This window comes from Simochromis diagramma, unplaced genomic scaffold (genome assembly GCF_900408965.1).
Source record: "Simochromis diagramma unplaced genomic scaffold, fSimDia1.1 OVJJ01000304.1, whole genome shotgun sequence".
NCBI classification, from domain to species: Eukaryota; Metazoa; Chordata; class Actinopteri; order Cichliformes; family Cichlidae; genus Simochromis; species Simochromis diagramma.
The window spans coordinates 18,779,169-18,804,229 of NW_024387030.1; the positions used below are offsets into that span (position 1 = coordinate 18,779,169).

General features: G+C 39.1%; 1 long non-coding RNA gene across 1 annotated transcript; it reads right to left on the reverse strand.

The window, feature by feature from the left end:
• Window positions 1-19,305: 19,305 nt before the first annotated feature.
• Window positions 19,306-22,440, reverse strand: LOC120739782. The gene is made up of 3 exons (XR_005697279.1): window positions 22,289-22,440; window positions 21,242-21,344; window positions 19,306-19,751 (listed from the first exon to the last, which is right to left on the reverse strand). It is a non-coding gene; the product is annotated as an uncharacterized LOC120739782 (long non-coding RNA).
• Window positions 22,441-25,061: the final 2,621 nt, after the last annotated feature.

Here is a 25,061-nt window from a genome sequence, read left to right on the forward strand (position 1 = left end):
CCGCGTGGTGTTGGAGGAAAAGGACCCAAAATGCAGGCAGCAGACTGATGAAGTGTGATGTTTATTTACAAAGTGGCAGTGGCAAAAACAGGTAACAGAGCATGAGAAATTATTGAAGGGAACCTAAACTGGGAAAAACTAAAGGGCAAACTTGAAACCATCATGAAGCGGGGTGAAATGCAGCGCAACACAGACTAACGAACAGGACACCATGGAACACAGACAAGCCAACAACAAACGCAGACCGACACCCACTATATATACACACACACACAAGGAGACCAGGAAATGACATACAGGTGGGAGACACAGCTGATTCTAATACACATAATGACTGGAGGATACAAGCTGAACACAGTGACCACAGACACAGACCTTCAGAATAAAACAGGAAATCCAAAACGTGAACTCAGAGACATAAACCGGGCACAGGATACCAAAATCAGAATAAACTAGAACAGACGAAAATAATCATATAAAACCCAAATGCTGGGTCAACGACCCAGCACCATGACAAGTATGCTGTTATGAAACTTTGGCATCTGTGCCCCACACTTCATACTATACAAGAGGAGGTTGCAATATTTATTTGTTTTTCGTCTCCTTTGCAAGTTCCATGTTCGTTGTTTAAGACAAAGAAAGAAACTTATGGACACTTATTAACAGATACACGTGACAACACATCCAAATGATCCCAAACTACTGCTGTACTTTTGGAGATTTCTATTTTTTTATTTTAATATTAGATGTAATGCCTATTTTGAAATCAATTTCGATGACAGGAAGAAATTTTATTATTTTACTACACAGACTGTAAAGAGCTGTTAACTGCCAGGAATCTGTCAGATTTGCACTTGCATAATTTTACTGCTTGTTTTCTTTTCAAATGAACTTTAATCAGTTTTACTGTCTGAACTGTGTGTTGCCCTGTTGAGGTATTTTAACCAATTGTGGTCTTTTGCACGATCTATGTATTAGTTTTGATTTGGTCAGAGCAATCTAAATAAAAACCCAAGTTGTGAATCAGGGCTGTATACATGCATTTAATGTCATACACGCATTGCATATGCTGCACGTGTAGGACAGCAAGTATCTGAGACCTAGACCACGATAACTGGGACTGCATTCCTGCTCTAAGTGTAAACAGTATTCTTGTGCATGCATGCATTATGTTTTTTCATGTGAGTGCCTGTGTTTTGTGGTATTCACTACAGTGATTTGTGGTGCAGAGCAGTTATGATTTTATAGTTTAATTGCTCTGCTGCTGCTGCTGTTGTCAACAGCGACACGCCCAGCCCTCCCCTCTTCATGAAGCGGTAGGATATTTTCACAGGAGGTGGGCACCTGCCTCGGCTTCCTTGCTGATTGTTTCCAGGACCGGGGGCCTCTGTAGTCCAGACATTTTTTGCAGTGAGCTAACATTTCCTTGCATTATGGTCACAGAATAGCTCTCCTTGTCTATTGTACTGCATGTTAAAACTCCTTATGGATTTGGGAACAGCGATTGGGGAAAGTGGAAGGAGGGGAAGGGGGTGATTCCGGGGAATTCCAGTGGCATTCCTATCAGATTGCCTTCCTCACTCTTTTCTTTTTTGTTTCAGCGTAATCAGTGGTGTCAAGGTCATGTCAGCTCTGTGCTTAGGAAGTATTATTAACAAGAACCTGGACTTCCTTGAAAAAAAATTAAGCAAAAAGCTCATATTGAAATTGCAAATTTGACAGATAGTTTGGATTTCTCCAAAGACATAGGAGTAGCAGTGCTCCCTGTAGGAACAAAGATATTTGAGTTTGTCCATCTCAAGAGCGTGTGCCCTCCCCTTAAGTGTATTTTGAGAAAAGCACACCGCTATGAGAGTACCTGCGGCATTACGTTTCACAGTGATTAGATCAAAAAATCCTCCAACAAAGTGCCAACAAAAAGTGCTGCTTCTACACTGGAGATCCAAAGGAGAAAAGACACAAAGGAAAAAAGACAAATAAACAAAATCACGATTGCAAAAGGCTTCTTATCTGTGTTGACAGTAAACAGAGAACAGAGGGTGTGTGGTAAGAGACGAACAGAAAAGGAAGGTCAGTTTGAGTGCTCTCGGCTGGGCTCATGTTTTTAACCCAGTGATGCTTGGTTTGACTCCAGTGGCCTCAAAGTCATATCTGCCACTGCCCTCTGACTGTCCAACCATCCACCTATTTATTACTTTGACTTGGAGGGCTAAAGGGAAAGGAGTAAAATGTATGTAAAAAAGTAAAAGTATGTTTTTGTTCACAATAACCTAAAGTACCAAAATAAGATACAAGTTATAAATTGGTGTGTAACTTCATTCCATGCTCTCCTACGCCTCACTACATTAGAGTACACTAGTTCTCAGACTCCAGATTGTTCTCATCTATTTGATCCATATAGTCCAAATGCTACTATTTGTACAGTTTTATGGAGGATTTTATTTAATACTAAAAAACAGCTAGGACTCCCTAACTATAGGTTGTCCTATAATTACTAGCAAAGGTATTCTGATAGTGCAGCCGTTCCCATAGTCAAGAGAGGCCCACTCAAAAGCCATAAAAATCCCATGGAGTCCAATCCTAAATCCTCACTGTAATAAAAATCAAAACAAAGAAAGTGATGTATTTCCATGAAGAGATTATTCAAAAAACATGAACATAATTGCTAATACTACACAGTCATATGCAAAGCGACCCACCTGCCACTGGGACAGAAACGTCAATATAAGAGCAGTAAATTTAGGTGATGGTAATGAGAATATCACAAACTAACCACCTTCTATTACCGGATTTAATTCACTGTTCATATAATTGAATGAATTTATGTAACTGGACATAATTTCAAACTGAAAAAGTGCAGCATATTCAGGGCCCACCAGAGCCCCCCAGCCCATACTTTGGGAATGACTGTAATAGGGTATTCTAAACATTAGCTTGGTTAATATTCAGGGACAGGGAGACAATGTTAGAACTCCCTTGTAATCAGTGTGTAGAAGTAGGAGGTATAAATACTTCATTATTGTGTTTGAACTTGCAAGTATAGGTAATGTTCTAAAATCACATAAAATTTCAAATTCAAAATTTCTAACAGCTCAATAAATATCAGCGAACACAGAAATGATGCAGTTTATCACACAATGTGTCTGCTAGCTAAAGATTACCTTCTCTCAGAGATGGATGGATGTAAGTGAGACAGGATGGGGGAGGAAGAAGAGGTTTTATTGTGAAAGGTAAGGACAGCTCAATGACATTTTGTCAGACTTGTGTTTTCTGTGGTCTATAAATAAAATTAGATGGGATTGAGAACTGGTAGTTTAGAGCAGCGGTCCCCAACCCCCGGGCCTCGGACCGGTACCGGTCCGTGAGTCGTTTGGTACCGGGCCGCGAGAGTTGAGGCTCAGGTGTGAAATGTATAGTTTTCAGGGTTTTTATCGGTTTTCAGCGTTATTTTGTTATCGTTTTTATCGTTTACTCGGTTTTCCTTGGTCTTTTCACGTGTGTTATGAATAAATCTTCTTTTTTTCGGTACCGGTACTACTTTTGTTTTGTTTTATTTATCCGCGACACCTTAAAGGCCGGTCCATAAAAATATTGTCGGGCATTGCCGTGGCGCAAAAAAGGTTGGGGACCGCTGGTTTAGAGGGTTTTTTAAAAAATTTTTTTTCCAAGATATAGGATCTATAAATGGTGTGTTGCTAAATGTATGTTTTATATTGTGCAACATGTAAAAAATAAATTGAAGTATACTAATCCTGTGTTACTGAAAAGTTGGATGAAGAAAATAGGCGTTTTAGTGTAGGCTACACTGGCTTGTTTGCTGTGTTTTCCGATTAAATCTTATGTGTGACTGGTGCAGAGCAGCTGTGGTGTTCATGGTCATTGTTAGCACAACAATATAAATATAAAAGATAGCACAACAATGTAAATTTAAGCTGATGATTCTGATTAGATTCACTCACACAAATCCACTTTAATACTAATACTAATACTTTTATAGTGAACAGTGGGTCTACTCTTGCCAGCTCTGATTACTCCACTATTTATCCATACTTGCTACGTAGCTAGCTAATAAGGCAAGCTGCTATGCATTCACATAAATGTTTTGGGGGGTTTTTTGCACTTACTTGGAGATTTCACAAGACACTGATGTGATGTGTAACAACATATCAGAGTATCACAAAGTGCAGTTTGTATGGATAGCGAAGAGAAGGCTTCAAATGCAGTCTGATGGCAATGAAAGGCCATCTAGCAAAAAACCAAGAAGCAAATCCAAAACAGAAGCAAACAAAATCCAAACAGAGTAACTGGCAGAACTATGACAAAGATTAAGGGGAAGGACGGATGGATGAGGAAGCATAACTCAAAACAAGACATGAGGGGAAACGAGTTAACAGAATGAAAACGGAACAATGAACAAATGACCATTAGTGTAAAAATGAATACTAAACATGGCTGCTCTAACAGACACACTGAGAAGACTAAACAAACTCCAAAAGCAGTACTAGAAATTAAATGCTATATAGGGAAACAACAGAAAATGAAGACACTACAGTGCAAAATTAAATGAAAATCTCAAACAAAAATGAAAAATTATAAGCGCACAAAGTTCACTGAAAACACACAGAAAACACTTGAAGTGTGAAAAGTTGAAGCCCTGTGACAGTTCTGAGCAACAATTCTCCTGACTCAAAAATACTAAGATAATACTCCTTACAGTTGGGCGCTTGAAAATCATCATCATGATCTGATCATGAACCCCCGCATGTATAAATTTTATGTTTAAATACTGAATACTGTGAGTCCTAATCAATAAAAACTACTTTATGTATGTGTTGAATTGTGGCTGAATAGCAGGTAATTTCAGTTTAACAGGATTAAAAGTGGAATCCAGAGATTAACTCTGAGGTAGATGTATTTGGGGGGGGGGACTTCTTGTATAATAATATGCACTTCTTAAATGATAATGTTTGTATCTATAGAAACAATCTCAAAGCCTTAAAATATCCTTACAATTTTACCAGATTGCATTAAAATAATAGAGTATTCAGAAGTTCCTGAACTGTGAACCAATTCTTCCTCCTCTCCTTATAAATAACAATAAAATACCATAAAAAGAAATAAAAAGCTGCGAAGACATGGAATGAGTTTGTGAGGAAGGTTGTACAGTGAGGAAATGTTTTGAGGAGAAGTGGTCTGTGCTGGGATCAGCTCCAAAGGTTTTTTTTTTTTTTCCTGTACCTAAGATGTTTATCAGTGGAGCCTTAAATCATTTTTGGCACTGAATTATTGTAAGAAGACTTCTCGAATTAGCTGCACTGTTACTTGTAGCTGTAGCATGACAAGCCACAATTCAAAATACAAATTATGTGTGTGTGCATAACTTTTTATCTTTACTTTTCTGACAGTAAGAGCTGCGAGGTTGACGTACAGTAAATGAGTTGGCGTGCTCGCTTATTTCTACATCTATATTGTATTTGCTCACTTAAGGGCTCAAGAGAGAACACAGCAACATTTTCCCACTGTGCTGTGGAGCCGCCGTTCTGTTGTCGCCAACTCGCAGCCGCGCTGGTCATTGTATTTGTGTCCTGTGTATCACTTCCTGCGTCAGATTGTGGATTGTTAGTGGAACAATGGTGTGTTTCGCCTTGAAAGGACACCTTAGTCATTTAGCACTAGACTGTAAATGCAGACGTATACAGCAGCGTTGCTCTCAAACAATATGTATTTTTTCGTCTGTGCTGTCACTTGAATGCAGCCTGAGCCGACAGTCAATGTAATGAATCATAATTTAGATATGAGCATTGGCTCATTTCTAAAACAACATCTCAGGGGAACTGAATGAACTGAAGTTGGCACTCACTGAACTCCCCATCAGGCAGCAGGGCGCCACGTTTCTTAACCCCTCTTATTTCTGCTGAGAAAAGAAAGAAAAAGGAAAGTGATCCCCTCAAAGATAATGCGGCCAATACTGTCTATCCAATGATGAGAAAGGATTAATGCCTTCTTCTGGTGTTATAAAAGAGCCTTTCTTCTTGTTTCCTGTAAATTGAGCCAGTGTGGGGTATCACCTACTGTACTTAACCAGAAATATTCGCGTGAGCTAAGGCAAATATGCCCACCTCCACAAATATGCAGTCATGCACACACTTGTTGCTCCTGGTTGGGGCTGTGGTGATGGCGGTGAGAGTGAAGCCTCTCCCGCATCCCAGCTTACCTCCCACTAAGGATGTTGTGCAAAGTAAAAAAGAAAAAAAAAGTATTCAAAGCAAAATATAGACCAGTGCAAGCCCTAAGTAGAAGGGAAAAAAAGACTAACATGTTTAGACCAAATAGCATTCTTCAGGTCAGGAAACCTCCCTTTATTAGGCATGTTGGTGCTTCTGCTGTTGCATGACAGCAGGCAGTTCAGATGGGAAGTGCAGTAACTCGGCATGCAATGCAGATGGCAGATAGCGTTGCATTAGGACTTTAAATGTCAGTGTTGTTTGATTTATGGCAAAACTATGTTTACATAGTGAAAAATCTCCTGTCTGTGGACAGTTTGAACAGTCACAGTTGAACACTCTTACTATGAAAGTCTTACCTTTTAAAACAAAGCACAGTAAGCAGTAATTCGATTTGAATGGAATACAGTTGATGAAAGTCTAATTGAAAAGAAAAAAAAAACACCAAAACTAACAATCCTATCCACTAGCCTCCATATCAATGTGTTGTTGGAAGAATGTCTGTATATGTGAGTTTACAAAATCACAAAAACACTAAAACCTCTCCTGAAAGACTCTTTAACCTGCGAGGTTACTCAAAGCTGAGCTACATCTTTTCATCAGCAAATGTAATGTGTTCTTTCACACTCATCCTGCATAGCGCTGAGTGAGTAACATATAGAGAAAGTGTTTTTTTTCTACCACTATCTACTGACGCAGCACACAGCCATCAGATGAAAAAAACAAAGGCCGTGTGTAGATAACATGCAGACACCTCAGATATGGGTGCGATACAGGGTGATACACGTGTCATCTGACAGTAGCCGCTGGAGGAAAAACTTAACAACAGGAACATTAATGGCGTGATGCTCCAGCAGAACATGATGATGGTGAATGTTAAAAAGAAACTGATATTCTATTGTTTGTGACACACTTATTGTGCTGAAATTAAACACATGATATTTAAAACATGTCGTCATTTTTGCTCTTGATATTGAAATGAACTGTGGTAAGAAAACAGCGCAAGACATCACCTGTAAAACTAACCACACCCATGAGTGCTTTGGGGATTGCACTCACATGCTATTTGTGGCCTATTTAATAAATCTGGCTCTAAGTTGCCCTTCCATCATTACTCCAACGTAGAAGTCCATCCCAGTTGAATCTGTTCTAATCTTTTGTGTCATTGCTTGGTCCGGTGATCTGTCTTTGATAAATAAGACCAGACTTGGTAAAGTGGCTGCTAAGATTTCAAGGACGACTCACTTTTACAACAGGTAGGTGCTGAGGAAGGCAACCTCTGTCAGGTTATGTTCAGACTATCCTCTCTTTAGAGATTTTCGGCTGCTTCCCTCATATTCTAGGTATAAAGTGCCTGCAGTGAAGACGAAGAGACATAGGGTATACCTGCTGCTATTGTCATGCTTAATAATATTAAACCTTAAGCATTGTTGCCATCACCATTGCACATTGCACTTTGTTGATGCTACTGATAAAACTCGAGCTGGACAATAAAGTTACCGCTGACCATTGAATTACCCTCTGTCTTATGCTCCCTCCTCAACAGACTTTTCTTGGTGTAGCTTTAATGTACTCGTGACACAGATACACAGTGAAATCTTGGATGCAAAAATATGAATCCTATCATTCATGCTGAGCTCCACAACTTTATTCTATTGCCAGCTGAATCTCTACTCATACACAGGACAAAACATCAAATATTGGGCAAACTGTCATGAAAGCTCAGGAATTTTCCACTACTGATTTAAGTGAAGCTGTGGCAGTATGAGTGCAGTGGGTTGCTCAGTTATTGACACTCCTAATGTTAGCACAGATTTGGATGTGCAGAGTGAATTAAGATACCTTGCAATATGGCAAAGATGTTTAGCACACATTGCCATATTACCATTCTAAGTCCTTGAGTCTTATTTCAGGATAATTGTAAAAAAAAAAAAAACATTAAGGAAAAACTGAGGAAAATAAAAAATATTTCCTTCATAAAGAGACAGACACACTGGCTTTTAGAGTAGCTGGAGTTTGCTGGTTTTAACATGAATTGTGTGTGTCCTGGCAAACCTATTTATAGCAGCGATACTTTTTCTTTATTGTATGTTTTCTTGGCTTTGTTGAAATTAGATTGTTCTTTTGGTTTGAACATATAAGTTGTAGTCATAGATCTAAATACTGGTATTCTGTTAAGAAAAAGACATGTTTACTAAGCAGTAAGAAACAATGATATAGCACAGTCATCAGCTATATCAAGTCACAAACTCTTTCCAATTGTTAAGCAAGTAATATTTTCTCATACTAAGATAACCGTTTGCAGTTCAGGAAGCTCCTTGATCTTTAAAAGGTATAAATTTGTGTAGCTTCACAGAACCTGCAGCACCTCCAGTCACCCATTCTTAAACAGGGGTCTAATTGACACTGTCTGTGGGGAGGGTACGATACTCCTGGTTTGTTCTTTTCTTTTATGGCTGAGGGCTTTCCACCCTTCAGAGTCTAATGAGATGTTTACATGGAGCTGGGTGTGGGAACTGGGACCCATAAACTGCTGTGTAAGATGACAGAGACCTGTTTTGCAGTTCTGGCCTCACTGAGAGATTTTAGTGTTGAGGTCGGTGCTTTAGTGCTCTACCAGCATGCAGCAAGGAGAGAGACCACCAGTTTAAAACCTATAGTGGCTGGACTATATAAAACATAATGAAAGAAAAGATCCCATTAATGACAATCTTATAAAGACCGATTTATAGCCCCCATTATGCATGGTTTTTTAATATTCTGCTGGAGGCTTCCTATTAAAAGGTAGTTTTTCCTTCCCACTGTCACCAAGAGCATATATGATTCTTGGGGTTTCTTTCTAACATTTTATGGACTTTACCTTACAACTTTGCGACTTTACCTTACAAGGTAAAGTGCCTTGAGGGCACTGAATTGGCACTATATAAAAAAATGGAATTGAATGTACTTTGTGTCTTAAAGTGAAGAAAAAGTTGCATAATATCGAATTTATTTCCTTTGAGTTGCTGTATATAAACTTTCATCCAGCTTATCTGAGTCTGTGGCAGCAAGCCTTGCAAGGAAGTCTTTTATCCTAGTCTCAGTTGCTTGCCTCAAAGCTGAGAATAGTTCTCTGCCCTAATGGCTGTTTTTCAAACACAGCTACTTCAAGTAGCTGTGTTTTCCTGCACCTCTGTAGAGAGTTTAGCTAGAACTAAATTAAAACTCATCCACACATCCATTTCCCTAAATAAACATCCAGTTGAGGGTCCTCAACTGTTCTTAGTCAGGAAAAAATTACGTTTCTGAAGCTATTCGATTGTTCAACACTTTTAATGGTTACAAAATTCCACTAAGTGGACCAACTGTCTTATCATCACAAGAACCAAGGAGCTGTGGTTCTACTTTTTTGAATGAGCTCAGCTACCGTTTGATGGAAACTACACTGCTTATACTTATAGTCCTCTTTTTTTTGTTGCCATTGGTTTGCTTGCACATGCTGCTTATGTTATCCAGAAGGTATGTAAAGATCATAATCTCAAAAACTTAAAAGAACTTGACACTGCCTCAGTTTGCGCTTTCATACCTCTGGTTCAATTACATTTCTGACAGCATTACAGGAGTTGCTCGTCACATCTGTGGTTCAATAGACGTCAGAATTTATAGCCGTATGTTTTTTACTGGTGTGGTTTGAGATATTAAAGTTTGAAATCAGAATCCAACAGAGTACGGATGCAGGAATCTTCATGTGCTCCAAGGCATGTGTCTTTGTGGGTTTTTTGTGGGTTTTTCCAGGGAACAGCATCATTCTGCAGAACTCTGATAGCTCTCCTGAAAACCACAAATATTTAATCTTGAATTGACCGCAAACGCATCCCAGAAGACACTCATTTGCACATACAGTCCTCCTCTAACATGCATAAAAATGTTCACACATCCTCCAGCATACCTTCACACAAACACAAGACCACGACTCCCATCAGCACATGCCTGTCTGTGCCTCCTGTCGCACACAAGCACACACCTACACAGACAGGACAGGTGGGAGATAAGCAGGTGGTTTTCTGGTGGTCAGACGCAGTTCCTCTGAGCTGAGATCAGTGTGGGAGCAGGTGCAGCTGCTATAATCCAAAATGTGTGTCTGATGTCACTGGAGCTGTGACGATCAACTCCTTTTATCATCATGCAGCAGCAAACAGAGGGCAAAGACTAAAAATTTCCACCTCTTTCTAGCCTATTGTTGATCAGGCTAAGAGTTCTTTGGTTTAAAAGGCATATGATCCTCTGCAAAATTCTTGAGCCACGCCTCATTTCTTCATATTTCTTGCTTACAAGGAGCCAGACTTGGTCTATCTCAGTAATTCTTGAGGCTTTTTTAGTTTATTTTTGGGGCATTTTCAGTACAGATGTTGTACCTGAGTATTTTTTTGACTGTTAAGCCACTAGACACTGACCTAAAATTAAAAGCATAAAAAAAGCGCATTTAACTCAAGGAAAGAAGCCAGTGTTGAACCTGTGAAAGCTGAATCTATAAACAATCCCACTGATTATATTATTTCTTTAGGAAGGGGAAAGGTTGAAGTATGCCAAACAATATAAGTTAATTTCTGTGTATCTCAGTGAATATCAAACAGATCAAAGTGAAGTCACATTTTCAAACACTCTCCTACCAGAGTAAGCAGTTAGAGTAATGCAAAACTGGAAGTTGTGAATCAGCCCGCTCAGCCCAAAAAGTGACTCATCTTCCTAGTTTAATGCGTACGAGGAATGTATCCGGAGAAGGACGACGTGATGCCTACTGCTCTATTTGGAATGCTTGTTCCAACAGTTCACTTGTAAGGGAGCGATAAATGCGTTTGTAGGCTTGACATCACTGTTGGTGGAGAGTGGGCTTTGGCCTGTCAGCGAGCTGTCAGGTGATCAAACAGTTTTTCCTCTGAAGGTGTGAGTCCTTAAAGCACAGAGGTGAGAGAAAGAACAAAGGTCAAAGGGTGTTTCTGCTTTTTTGACCCTGTCTTATAAACCTCCAAGTGTCATTTTAATATTTAGGCCACGACTTTTATGAAAATATAGCAGATTTAGGTTACAGTAATGCTGAAAATGAGCATGCAAGCGGTGCTGCTACAGAGTTTGTCCAAACATTACTGCGCCAATGCACACATTTTATTTCTTTCTATCTATCCAGCCATCCATCCATTCTCTTGTGCTTATCTTTATCAGGGTCATCGGGGGGCTGGAGCCTGTCCAAGCTATCACAGGGTGAGAGACGGGGTACACCCTGGATGCAGGGCTCACACAGAGACACAGACAACCATTCATACTCACATTTAACACCTGTCTGCTAAGTGAAATTATAGTTTAATATTGTGATTATTGCTGTTGTTCTGTGCTTTTTTGACTTGCCACTATAGCCAATAGTGTGCTTTAACAAAACATTTTTTGTGTAATAAAAGATGCGACATAATAAGCAGGAGTCATGGCACTCGAGCAATACTGAAATGATATTTGTAGGAGATTTCCACATAAGCAGATATGGTGAGAGTATTAGCTTTGGGGAAAAAAGGTTTAGATGAAATATTAGGAAATGCTTTTTTTCCTCTCTTTAAATCAGAGTGGACTGTCGATTCGATGGGGTTTTTGCGTAACCAATGAAATTAAACTTAATTTAATATCATTTTTTAATAACTGCTCTAGAAGGACTTTGGCAAAACTTAACAATTAAGACCATTATCTTGTAATCATTGCAATGCCACAAGTCTTATTTTTAACTGAGTTCAAGCCAAATTCTAGTTGCCTGGGTGCAGCTAGCTTCTGTGTGTACCTTCAGTCAGATGCAAACGAACACTAAAACATCTTCATGTATAAAATCGTCTGTTTTCAGAATCAAAATGGATTGTGCAAAGTTAGCTTGATATGTGTCCCTGCTACACAAAATAAACAAAAAATGTGTTCATTTACACTTTTTTGTAACACTAGCTAGATGGTGAAGATGAACATGGCAAAGCAACTTTATGGACATCTGCATGTCCATAGCATGACAGGAATAAAAAGAAAGTGGATTTACTTTGTTGAGGCAGGGGCATTAATGAAAGTTACTTAAAGGATGAAAATTTACTTTATGGATTAAAGGATGGCGTGCTCATTTAATGCTAATTAATGCTTCTTAGCTAATTTCAATTATCTTGATTAGCAAGCTCCATTCACAAACAGTACAGGTGCAACACATACTGGCAATTTAGTATTAATCAACAGATTAATGAAACGTCTGAATTTCACTCACCAGTACTGAAACAAAACGTTTTTGGACCGTCTTTAATGCACAGCAAGATATAATATTTGTCACATAACTGGCTAAAACTTCTCCAAAAGGCTCAAGTGGCTTGAAGTAGTGGGCGAGGCCTAGCAGATGTCAAATGACAGATGATAGAGACATCTGTCAATGTGGCCACACCTGCAACGTAATATGTAATGTAACTATATATCAAATACTCAGAGTAGTTATGAAAGGGCTGAAACAGTTTTCTATACTAGGCTGTAAGTTGTTTTTAAATTCTGTGAAGGCAAACATTTGAACACTGGAGTTTGTGGAGCCGGCCTCTTGTGGCACCTAAAGGTTTACCAGTCAAGGCAGGTGGCTGCTACTCCCTAATCCTCCTTCTTCCGGAGGTTTCTTCCTGTAAAAAGGGAGTCAAGTGCTTGTCCAGAGATGTCTTAAGAAGACTTGACGCTATATAAATAAAATTGAATTGAATAAAATTGAATTAGATTTAATAACTCATTAACTGATGGTACCAGAATGGTAATTGTTCCAGCCTACTTTAACCTCTGAAACTAGGGATTTACTGATGACCAACTTAGAATAAAAATGGATTTAATATGAAGATTTGATCAACTGGAGTCACAAGAGGCCCAAGATATAAAGAAAGTACCCAGCTGATCAGAAACCATGATCAGGGTGACTTTTTTCCATGAGGCAAAGCCGCTGCACTACTGTGTGAAACACCTAGATAAACCATGTAAGCTCAATAAAAGTACCACAATGCACCTGCTAAACATCTCAGAATCTTATCTGGCATTGAATATAGTCAATGTTAGATGATGAAGCGGTTATAATTTATTTTTATTTTATTTTTTTGTTTACCAAAGATTTATTTGTCAGTTTTTCTCAACAACCGTCTTGGTATGTTTGCCTCTTGTTTACAGTGTCATCTTTCCTGTGGGAACCTCAAACTTCCAAGGATCGACATGTGCTGATGAACACATACAGAACATTTTTGCACTGTCACCTGAAGCCGACTGTAATTGGTTTAATTGTTTGTTTTCAGACGTGAAATGTGGGTTCAATGGTTTTCGTCAGGTAACTCAGGTTTGCTGAGATCTGCATCAGCACACACACACACACACCACCACGCACACACACACACACACACACACACACACACACACACACACACACACACACACACACACACAAAGAGGCGGTACAAACACCCTTCATGTGTTTATGTTGTGTTTTCCCACCAAGGCTGACAACAATCAGCTGGACTGGATCCACATCTAAGTATGACATGCTCTTCTCATGCTGCCTGATAACCTCCCTTGCATAACCTGGGAACTGGTGACATATGAACTCTGTCTCTCCAAACATCTCACAGCTTCTGTTTGACCCTTTGAGGTTCAGCCCGTCCCTGCGATGACAGCAGCGATCTGTCACGGGGATAGTCGCTGCTTTGGGAAAAAGCATCACAAATCAGAATCCCTGCTGGGAACTTGAGGGTGAATCAGTTACACACAGAACTCCCTAAACAATAATCATCGCGAAGTTCACAAGCCTTTAAACAAGGCGCTGAGTGTGTGAGTGAAATTCCCCATCTCACAAGCCGCCTGTAAACACAAATGCATTTTTTATATGTTGCTGGGTTATGAGGATTGAAAAAACCTGCATCAGTCCTCCAGTCGGAGAAAATGATCCTCCAGTGTGCCGTATTGTAGTCGAAACACAGCACAGGCAAGCAGCAACAAGACTGTCTAAAGTTTACTCTTTTGTCAGATAAGAGCTCCACTCAGTTCTGTTTGCATTCTTCAGGATGGGACTTGTAAACGTTTCCATGGCAGCTCTCTCAGCCCTCGGCCTGTTTGTGTGCAGTTGTATTCGACATTGTGTGCTGAGGCTGCGGGTGAAGGTGAAAGCGATTGTGTTTTCTGGGTATAGTCCTTCCTGAAAAACAAATTAGTCTTTGATTTTCAACACGGTCCCTGAAAAAACAGTAGCCTGGCGGTCGTATTAAAAAAGAGAGAGAAGAAGAAGAACGTGAAATGGAAGGCTCGCAAAGACACAGAAGAAGAAAATATATATGAGGACTGAAAAGACAGATTGGGAAAGAAAAAGAATGCCTGGACAAAAGAGATAAAATTTCACTGGTGTGAGTGATTCATCATGAGAGCTTGTTGAATGCACATTGTATGTTTCTGAGACTTGTGCCAGCTGACGTTTCGCAACATAACAAATAAATGAAGAAGTGAGATTTATAGCTTGGCAAAGGGAGGTCTGTGCGTTCTTCTCTTGTGCTCACAAGTTTAAAAAAAGCCTTTATTTTTTTCACTGAAACATTCATTTATGTCATGGTTCTCAGCCCCATTTCTACACCTGTTGCTATTCTAAAGTCAACAAGTGACTCACATCGCTCTCTCACCTTGACTTCTGTGTACTGAGTCAGAAGCTCGCCTTTGAGCTGCTTTGATAAGATATAGTATCGTACAATTGTCTACCTGCATACACAACCGTTAGTGGGATTTAGTTCATCTGTACCTCAGCTGACCTGTTTGGAGCGTGTGCACTTGCTGCCACCAGTCCAGCTGTTGTTGACACTGTGCACTGTTGCAGTAGTACCAGCAGCGCTGGTAACGTTGCAATAAAGAGTAACTCTAGAAGATGGCGTGAGCATCGTTGATGATTGCCTTAAAGTAAGTGCGCTACACTTGTTCCAATACAGTTTGTCAGCTTGACTAGCACTAGTAGAAATTGAGTGGCTGTGAGACTGTGTGTACTAGGCAGACTAAGGGGCGCATGTATATCTTACAAAACAGCTTCTCACAGTCGTCTCTTCGTATTGTTTTTGCCTTTGCGATAAGTTCCAATAGCACGTGCCTTGACACCATCACCTTATCAGACACATTTAGACAAACTCTGCTGCTTGTGGTTGGGATGTGGTTTAGAGCAGGCCTGGTTTCTTTCAGTTAAAGTAATTGCCTTCTCAGTGCTCTTTTATCTAGGTAGGCACCATGTTAGCATTAGCCATCTGAAACCAGGAGGCTGATAGCTTTCGTGATAGTTTCTGCTGACTTTTTTATTCTCTCTTTTTCTTTGTGTCACTGGTAGTGCTCGTAACTCCACACATATTTTCCCTCCTCCTTATTGATCCCAGCTCTTCCAATCATGTCCCTCCATCCACCCATTTTCTAAACTACTCATATGATTGCAGCATAGTGGCTCTTATCCCAGTTGGCATTAGGTGACTACAGAAAGGCAGACAATCAGAAATTCTTACTTCCATGCCCACGGCTTGTTTGGAATCACCAGCTAACGTAACTTGCGTATCTTTGGACTTTAGTGCCAAGAAGAAACCTACACAGGGACAAGGAGAACAGCTCCACACGGAAAGGTCCCGGCTGATCAAAAGGTTTGAACAAGGAGTCCTTTTGCTGTAAAAAAACAAAAACAAAACAATATTAGACGTATTAGTTATACTAGTAAGTAGTTATTATTTGGGAATTTTTTTGCCTTTATTTGATAATGGAGCAGTGAAGATAGATGGTAAATGGACTGGTTCTTATGTATAGCTTTCATCAAAGTTTTACACACATTTACACTCCAATGGATGCATTGGAGAGCAACTCTGGGTTAGTATCTCTTCCAATAAAACCACGCACCTTCCAAATTGTAGATGTCCTGCTCTACCTCATGAGCTACAGTCACCCCACCTACCCCAAGATGCTCAGAGCAAAGGATGGAGTGTAGGACTCGAACCCAGGCCACTCCTCTCTGCATATGGGAAATAGCTCACCCACTGAGCTAAACATTTGCATGTTAGTGTGAATACTGAAAAACATAATCAACACAGATTACTTTGCTTTTATCTTTAATCCGTGGTCCATCTAAAGCAGTAGACAGTAACTGGTTACGTGGAAGTGACTAGGGATAGTGGGGATAGTAGGAAGAGGTTCTGCTAAAAAGCAATTACTCCCAGCAGCTGTTTAAAACTGGAGCAGTCTGAGACTGCATACCACGGCTCAAAATTCCATCTACACCATGCATGAACTGAGACCCTCGATCCAGAATATCAGGCTCCAGATTAGATTGTGTTTTGGTTTTTTCTTGAGAACAAGACGTCCTCCAACATTTGCTCTTTCAGTTTGATGAGTATTTGTGGTGATATGATAAGAAATGTCCAGAACTTTGAATATTTCCACAAAAAATTATAAGTTTTGGAGAAAAAACACACACACACAAAAACCCATCATATACCTATTAGAGATGGCACGATACCACTTTTTTATGTCCGATACCGATACCGATATCATAAATTTGGATATCTGCCGATACCGATATGAATCCGATATAGTGTTTTTTAATCAACAAAACTGTTTTTTTAAATATCTTGCTGCATTTTGTATAAGTTCATACTCAAGTTTAAAACAACAACTACACTAAAGCTATTCTGTTATACCTGTATGCAAAAAAAAAAAAAAATTCATAGTTCAGCAATACTGATCAATCTAATAAACTTAAACCTACACCATCCTCCCTATTCTGGTATTTTAAAGAGTACTTAGCATAAATATTAAGCAACCTAACTAATAGGGTTCCAACTCTCAGCAACAACAAAAATAAATAAATAAAAAATAGGGAACCACCCCTCACGCTCCACCTCATGATGCTTAATCGACGTAATCAACCTTAATTTGATGCAGTGTGAAAAAAATGCACAGAAATCAATTATTTTTCAAGAAATATTAAATAGATTCAACATCTTTCTTCAACAAAATTGCAGACTGCACAGATGGTACCTTCCCAAAGGAAAAAGTACTATAGCTTACTAGGGTATATATATTAGACTTAATAGTTACTATTAAGTCTAATATATATATATATATAATACAGTAATGGACTTCTATTCATTTTGCATCAAATTAAAACTTTGGGTGTCAGATAATTATTTATTAAAAGCTAGACATTTTAAATGAGAATAAGAAAGAAAAGTATGTCTTTGTGCCCCCTTTTCCCTGTTCATGCCCTATCGGCCCCCCTGGCTAAACTTTGCTAGATCCGCCCCTGCACAGTTACCAGCCGTCAGCTATGTAGAAAAAGATCCTTGAGTAGAAAGTAATATTAAATACATTCTAACAACAGCTGATCAAGCTTAAACGTGCTGCTGTTGTTCAGCCGCTGGTTTCCTCTTTCTGGTGCAAAGTGGGCCAAAAGCAAACCAGAGACACGGACTCGCAACAGAAAAGCCGATCAGCTGATCATTAAGCAGTTTCATGATTGAAGTAGCAGCAAGAAGAGACAGTCGCTCCATATATCGCTTGTTAAGCTTAACGCAGGAATGCTTTACAAACATTCAGAGATGGACTTACACACTTGCTTTACTTCTCTCGGGGATAACTTTGTCGGAGATGAAATGCCGGGTTGCTAGCGAAGCTCCAAATGCTATCCAGACCACCACAGGTCCCGCATGCCACAGCCGCTCTATCACGTGATGCATACTGCTCCCACGCGCTAACGTTCTGAGGTGAGTTATGGCGTGTTGCAAGTTTTGTGAGGTGCTTTCGTGATATTTAATGGATCGGATTACATTTTTTATTTTTCTCCGATATCCGATCCAGTAATTTAGGTCAGTATCGGACCGATACCGATACGTAATATTGGATCGGTCCATCTCTAGTTGGTACATTTATCAGAGATTTTGGTTACATGTTTTTGCCAAATTCTCTCTAATTTTAAATTGTAGCCTCACTTTCCTGTTCTTAGTTTACAGGATTGGTACCCAGTGTGGTCTTCTCCTGGTTTATCCCACATCCTTTATGGTTTGATGTGTTATTCTGTATGCCTGGGTTATAATGACTGGTTATGTGAGTTATTGTCGCCTTCCTATCAGGTTGAAGCAGTCAGGCCATTCTTGTCCGACCTCTGAGATCAACAAGGTATTTTCATCCACAGAAATGCCCTCACTGGATGTTTTCTCCTTTTCAGACCATTCTCTATAAACACTAGAGATCAGCCCATATGGCACCAACAATCATTCAGAGTTATTTTCTCACCTCTCTCCCCCATTCTGATACTTACTTTGAACTTGGGCCTAATGCACTGAGCTGCTGTCTTCTGATTGGTTGATCGAATGTTTGCATTAATGAGCAGTTTAACAAGTCTACCTAAAAGTGGTAGACTTGTTAAACTGCATGGTATGTATGTATATATTAGGACAGAAGATGATGTGAACCTCTAAATGAAGCAGCACAAAATGAAAAGGAGTTAAAATCACTGACTCCTTTGCACGTAGGTACATGCTGCACCACACTCACCTGCAGAGCTGACTCAGGGCTTCTAACAATGACAGAGGGATAATAGTACTTCATGTCCACTCAGATCGCAAAATACAGTAATCAGAGGAATGATTACTTTAATCACTAGGTGTGATTAATGTGAAGGAATGTGTGAGAATCAGAGACACACCTGCAGATCTAAACTTGTAAAATAGTGCATTACATATAAATATAATAGCTGACATGACATAAACAACACGGTGAACCTAAACATATTTTAAACTCAGAAGCTGACCTTTTCTTTTAAAGCTTAAATGTATGATCTTAAGGTCATTTTTAAAACCAGAGAACCGTTTTGCCACTAATTAGGTGAACTGGTATCAGATCAGTAACATGGTTGGTTATAAAGAGATCATTTTACAGAAGCAGAGTTTCTCAGAAATAAAATGGGGAGAGCTTCACCGGTCTGCAGAGAACTGTCAACAAACTGTGGAGCAATTTCAGAAAAATGTTTGTCAACATAAAATTGTGACGACTGTCAATATTTCATCATCTGCTTTACATTCACATACATTACATTACAAAATTCAGAAAATCTAGAGAAATCTCTGTTCACAAGGGAGAAAGGTCAAAAATCAACATTTAATGCCCAGAATCTTTGGCCTTTATATGTCATCACAGCACTGCATTAAAAACAGACATGATTCTTTCATGGAAATCACTGCACGAGCTCAGGAACCTTTCACAAAATCATTGTTTATGAACAGTTGCTGTACAATGAAGAAGCTGTATGTAAAGATTATCCAGAAACACAAATGTAAAGCTTGTTTAAAATGGACTTAGGAAACGGTGGAAACTGTTCTGTGGTCAGACAAATCGAAATGTGAAATTTTTTATGGACAAACGGACACAATGTCCTCTGGATTCAGTCCTAAAGTCTGCATGACCTAGGGTGCATCTATGGCATCTTGGACATCTGGAAGGGCACCATCAATGCTGAGGTACCTACATGTTTGGAAAAACAAAACAGAGAAGACTCAGAACTCAGAACAACACAAGAATCCTGTATCAGACAACAATAAGACAACATTCCTCTCTCAAAAATCCAGCATGTGGTCTTTTCAGCTCCCAGATATTTATGGATTGTTGTTAAAAGAAGAGGGGATGCTACACAGTGGTAAACATGAGCCTGTTTCAACTTTTATTAAAAACATGTTGATGCCATTAAATTCATAATAACCTCATTTTTCATTCGTTTTTTTTTTTTTAATTTACATTTTACATCCATCCATCCAAACTATTTTAAACATTTTTTGTCCCCAAGAGTTGAATCTCTGAATATTGTTTGATTTGGTACGGTGCTTGTTAAAGCAGAGTCATATCTACACAACAGGTCATATCAGATAGGTTTGTACAGATTTCAGCAGGGCTCATGTTTAGTCTTTGTTTCGCATTAGAGGCCCCAGCAATGTGAGACGAGTCTTTATCTCCAGCTGAATTTCTTTCCCTTCAAACATGTGACTCCTAAATACAAAAACTGAATCAGCTTTTTAAAAATTGTAACTAAAACTGGCACATTTCCATTAAAGGTAGACAAAAAGAGCATACGCATATCAGTTGTGTCATCTTCAGTCGCTTCATATTCGTATGTGTTTTAAAAAGAAAATAGTTTGATCACCTTTGGCTGCCACTCGTGTTCAAAATTTAGAATTTTGAAATTTAAGATGTGTTTTCAAAAATGTACAGTTAATCTAGTCCAACTTGCCCCGTTGTCAATATAAAATTGTAGTAAGCTAAGCTAATAAATAAAAGCACAGAGGGCATTACCGAGTAGAGTGATGCTGATCAGTAATCTCATTTATAAAACAAGCTTAAGATCAGTTTTATAAACTGCTGACATGTGATCTTATCTCTAATCATTCTGGACTTGAGGTACTGTAACACGTAATCCTTCTCATTGTATAGGGTTTTGCATTGTGGCAAGCCTGTGGTGAGCTCTGCATGAGCTGTATAAACAATGCAACAGGACTCACCAAATAAATGTAGCAGATTTTCAGTTCAGTTCAATTCAATTCAATTTTATTTATATAGAGCCAAGCGCTAGTTGCCTCAAGGCACATTATATTGTAAGATAGACCCTATCATAATACATTTTCAAGAATGTAGAACCCAAAGCTGTTTTTCCATTATTAGAAGGCACTGAAAATGACTTCCAGGTAAGGGAATTGTGTTTTTGCTCAAGAAAATCATAAAAGCAAAAAAGAAAATTTTTTGTCAATGACTACTAAGCTATAAATATTTTTAGCAAAGCTATGAATGTACGGCATGTTTTATGAATCAGACAATCAAAAAGAATTTTAAAACTAAGTTAAAAGCAGAAATCAAAGGATTTTTCAAATGAGACACACAATTGTTTTACAAAAAAATGTAACAAGCTGTGTGTGGAAGTATTCAGAGTTTGGTAAAAAAGTAGCCATCCCTATCTGAGAGCTCACCACCTTTCAAACAGCACCTTTCAAACAGCAACAGAGGTACCAGAAACATCTGGTCTACACCACACCAGAACACATAGCTCGCCAGGAAGAGTCCTTCAATGACCTGCAACACAAATGAGAAAGGAAGTGCTCAAACATCTCACATAACTTGGAGCCAGTGATCATCTAGTCATTATTTATGGTTTTGATCATCTGTGAATGTACAACACATTAAGCTTGAAAGACAGTGGCTAAAGCAGGGGAAGATAACAACAAGTGCCTTCTTCTTCTTCTATCAGGTAAGAATAAAAAAATAGTAATAGAAGAGTAAGAACAGAAAACTGAGAATACAGAGCTGGCTGTGACTGGTAGAGCAGACCAGTGTGCATGCCAACCCCATGTTGCTCTCCAATGCATCCGAGTATGAATGCGTGTGAATGTTAGACACAAAGCAATGAGGCAAGTTTGCTATACAAGAACCAGTCCATTTACATTTTGCACAGGAGAACAGTTTTGGCATTAGATGTTTTGTTTGTCTTTGCATCCTCTTATTGTCAGAACTGTATTGACCAGTCATGACCAATCCAGCCTGGGTGGCATCCAGGTAAACAGTCCCATGGATTACCGAAATGCAATCTCTAAACCACCATCTATTGTCTAACGATGGCTTGGCTTTCAGCTGGAAGACTTGGACTGAATATCAGTTGGCAACACCTGAAACCAGAAATGTGTTTGAGGTTAAAGCCCAGTCTTCATGTCTGTATCTAATGATTTGCTTGGATTGCTTTGTTGGTAGTGGTTCTGGTTGCGTAGGTAACCCTCGACACGTCTAGTGTCAGAATCAGTGGTTTCCTTTGCTTTTATTGTTAATGCTTCAAAGTTTAATTCTGAGCTTCATACTTTTTTATCTTGTGTTCTTGCTACAAGTTACTGAACTTTTGAGACCTTTTTTGAGACCTAGCATTTCAATACTGAGCAGTTATTAAAACTGATGGAGGGAGATGAAACAAATACAGAAAATGGAAATACTAACATGTCATACAACTATATCCATTGCACCAGACTCACTGTTGAATAGTTTCCAGGAATTTCCATGTTCTCCCTGTGTCTGCACAGGTTTCTTCCAGGTACTTCAGCTCCCTCCTACAGTCCAAAGACACACCTGTTATTTTAATTAGTGCTTAGAAATTGGTGTTTGAAGTGTCCAGAATACTTGTAGTATAAAGAACTTCCAGTGGTTAGTAAGACTAGAAAATGGCTATCCAGATGCAAGTACAATACATTGTTGCAATATGACACTGAATAAATGTCCAATTGTAATGTCAGTAACTAATCAGCCTTGAAACTGCATTTTAAATATTTCCTAGGAATTTCCTCATTGCCGCTGATGTTGTAAAGAGATGAACAAAAGACGTCTCTATTTGTGTGCAGGCATATCAATGAGTCACACATGCACAAGTTTGCACAAACGTCGTGCGTGCGTGTGTGCATGTGTGTGTGTGCGTGTGTGTGTGTGCGTGTGTGTGTGTGTGTGTGTGTGTGTGTGTGTGTTTGCACCTGCCTCCCTGGGAGGAAACATCTGCTGCAGAGTGTCAGTGGCCACCTGTTGGACTCTATCCTGCAACTGACTGACCAGCCTTCAGGACTGATTTACTATCTGCATGAGCTCAGTCTGAAGCAGGAAGATCTGTGTGAAGAGAAACAGCCGTCTTATTACACTCTGCCACAGACTTCTGTCTGAGACAATGCAGATTCACACTGTTTGTCCGAATGAAACCCACTGGGTCAATTACGTAAGCAGCAGGAAATCTTCTCGGCATGCTGGAAGTAACAGATTAACAAGGTTTTTGCACATGCCCAAAGACCTGAAGTTGTGAAATGAAGCCTTCCAGACAGGAAATCACCTGACATGCCAAAATTGACCTTATATTTCTCAGAAAAGAACAATTCATGGGGTAAGAAGAAAATCAATAATGAACAATTTCTCTAAACCAATTTAAATAATTACTTAAAAAAAAACAACAACAACAAAAAATCCCCACTTGCCTTAGTTTACAGAAGCAATGGTAATACTGGCCATTCTTTGGATCACTAGGTGCAGATGGAAATATAGCTATATCTAACAAACTGTCAGCAAACAACAAATCCACTAACTTGACAATATCCCCAATGGTTGTTTGGTCCTATTTTCCGAAATGTCCTATAAAACCATTTCTAAAACTACATATATGACGTGCTTTTGCTTAGAATTACTGACAAAAGAAAAAAATCTGCATTTGGAGGCAAGAAGATGGATAGATGTCTGTTGAAGGTTTAGACAGCTGAGAAGCAGCAATAAATATAAGTCTCAGGGACAGATAATGTTTTCCATAAAGATAAACATTTTATTTTTGAAGTCTAAAGGTTTTGAGATAAATTCATAGTAATTACTACTGAAATATTCCTTTATGTTGTTTGGTTGTTGGTACATAATGAGGTAACACTTGTCTTGTTGAACACTGAGGGCTTTACGGGTCCATTCACCACCCTCATCTTTCATCATAATACATTTCATTTCACTTTATGTGTTCTTCTGGTCTGGCAGACAGAAGACATTGTTTGGGACTGTGATATTGTTTGAAAGCATGGAGGTATATTCCCCCATTAGTCCAGGCTATCAAAATAAGTAGATTTAAGAAGAGGCTCCAGGCTCCATTGTACAGAGCACCATTGTGCTGAGAGGCTTGCAGGTGTCTTTTATGGTTTTTCCAAATTTCGAAATTTCCGTCAGTTCCAGAGAAAGTGCCATCATTTTGATTTAGCAACGTGGTACGATTTCCAAATATATTACATCATCAGCAATCCAGTCATGTGTGTATGGCCCCCAGTGATTCTCCACCCTTTCAGGTGTATGAAAGAGCTCAGCCTGATGTGTAAATTCTCAGGCCTGTTGCTGTTGTAGACTGCGGTTACCAGGCATTTACTCCCTTTATATAAACTGGAATCTTTGTGTTTTCTGTTTCTATTTGTGTTTTTAATACATGTCATCTTTTATTGTTTGTGGTTGTTTGTTTGTGTTTTTGTTACAGCAGATGGCCCCGCCCCTCCCTGAGCCTGGATCTGGGAGGTTTCTTCCTGTTAAAAGGGAGTTTTTCCTTCCCACTGTCACCAAGTGCTTGCTCTTAGGAGGTCGTCTGGTGATTGGGGTTTTCTCTGTATTATTGCAGTGTCTTTATCTTACAGTATATAGAGCCTGGAGGCAACTGGTGTTGTGAATTGGTGCTGTATGAATAAAACTGAACTGAAATTGTGATTGAAAAGTTTTCAAGCCATTCTTGCATGGATTCATCTCTAGAACTTTAAGCCATTTAAATAAATATATCTATCCATATCTATCTATATCTATATATCTCTATATGTCTACATATCTATCTATTTATCTATCTATCTATCTATCTATCTATCTATCTATCTATCTATCTATATCTATATATATATAGATATAGATATACACACACAGTGGCAGGTCCAGAAACATAAAAGAAGCCCCAAATGGAACAAAGAAGAAAAGTACCCTAGCAGGTAAACAGTAGGGACCAACGATGTGCAAAAAATTGACGGTTTTAATATTCTCAGCATACAATGTGCACAGATAATGTAGATTTGGAGCACCAAGATAACAATGCAGACATTTCTCTAGAATTAGTTTTTAAAAAAATATGAGATGGGACAGTGTGAAACTGTGGATGCAGAAAATGACACAAACAGTAGGTGGGATCCTCTTTCATCTTACACATTAAACTCTTCATGCTGCTTAAGGAGTTGCTTTAAGCCTGACATGCATTGACTGCATTGGCAGGAG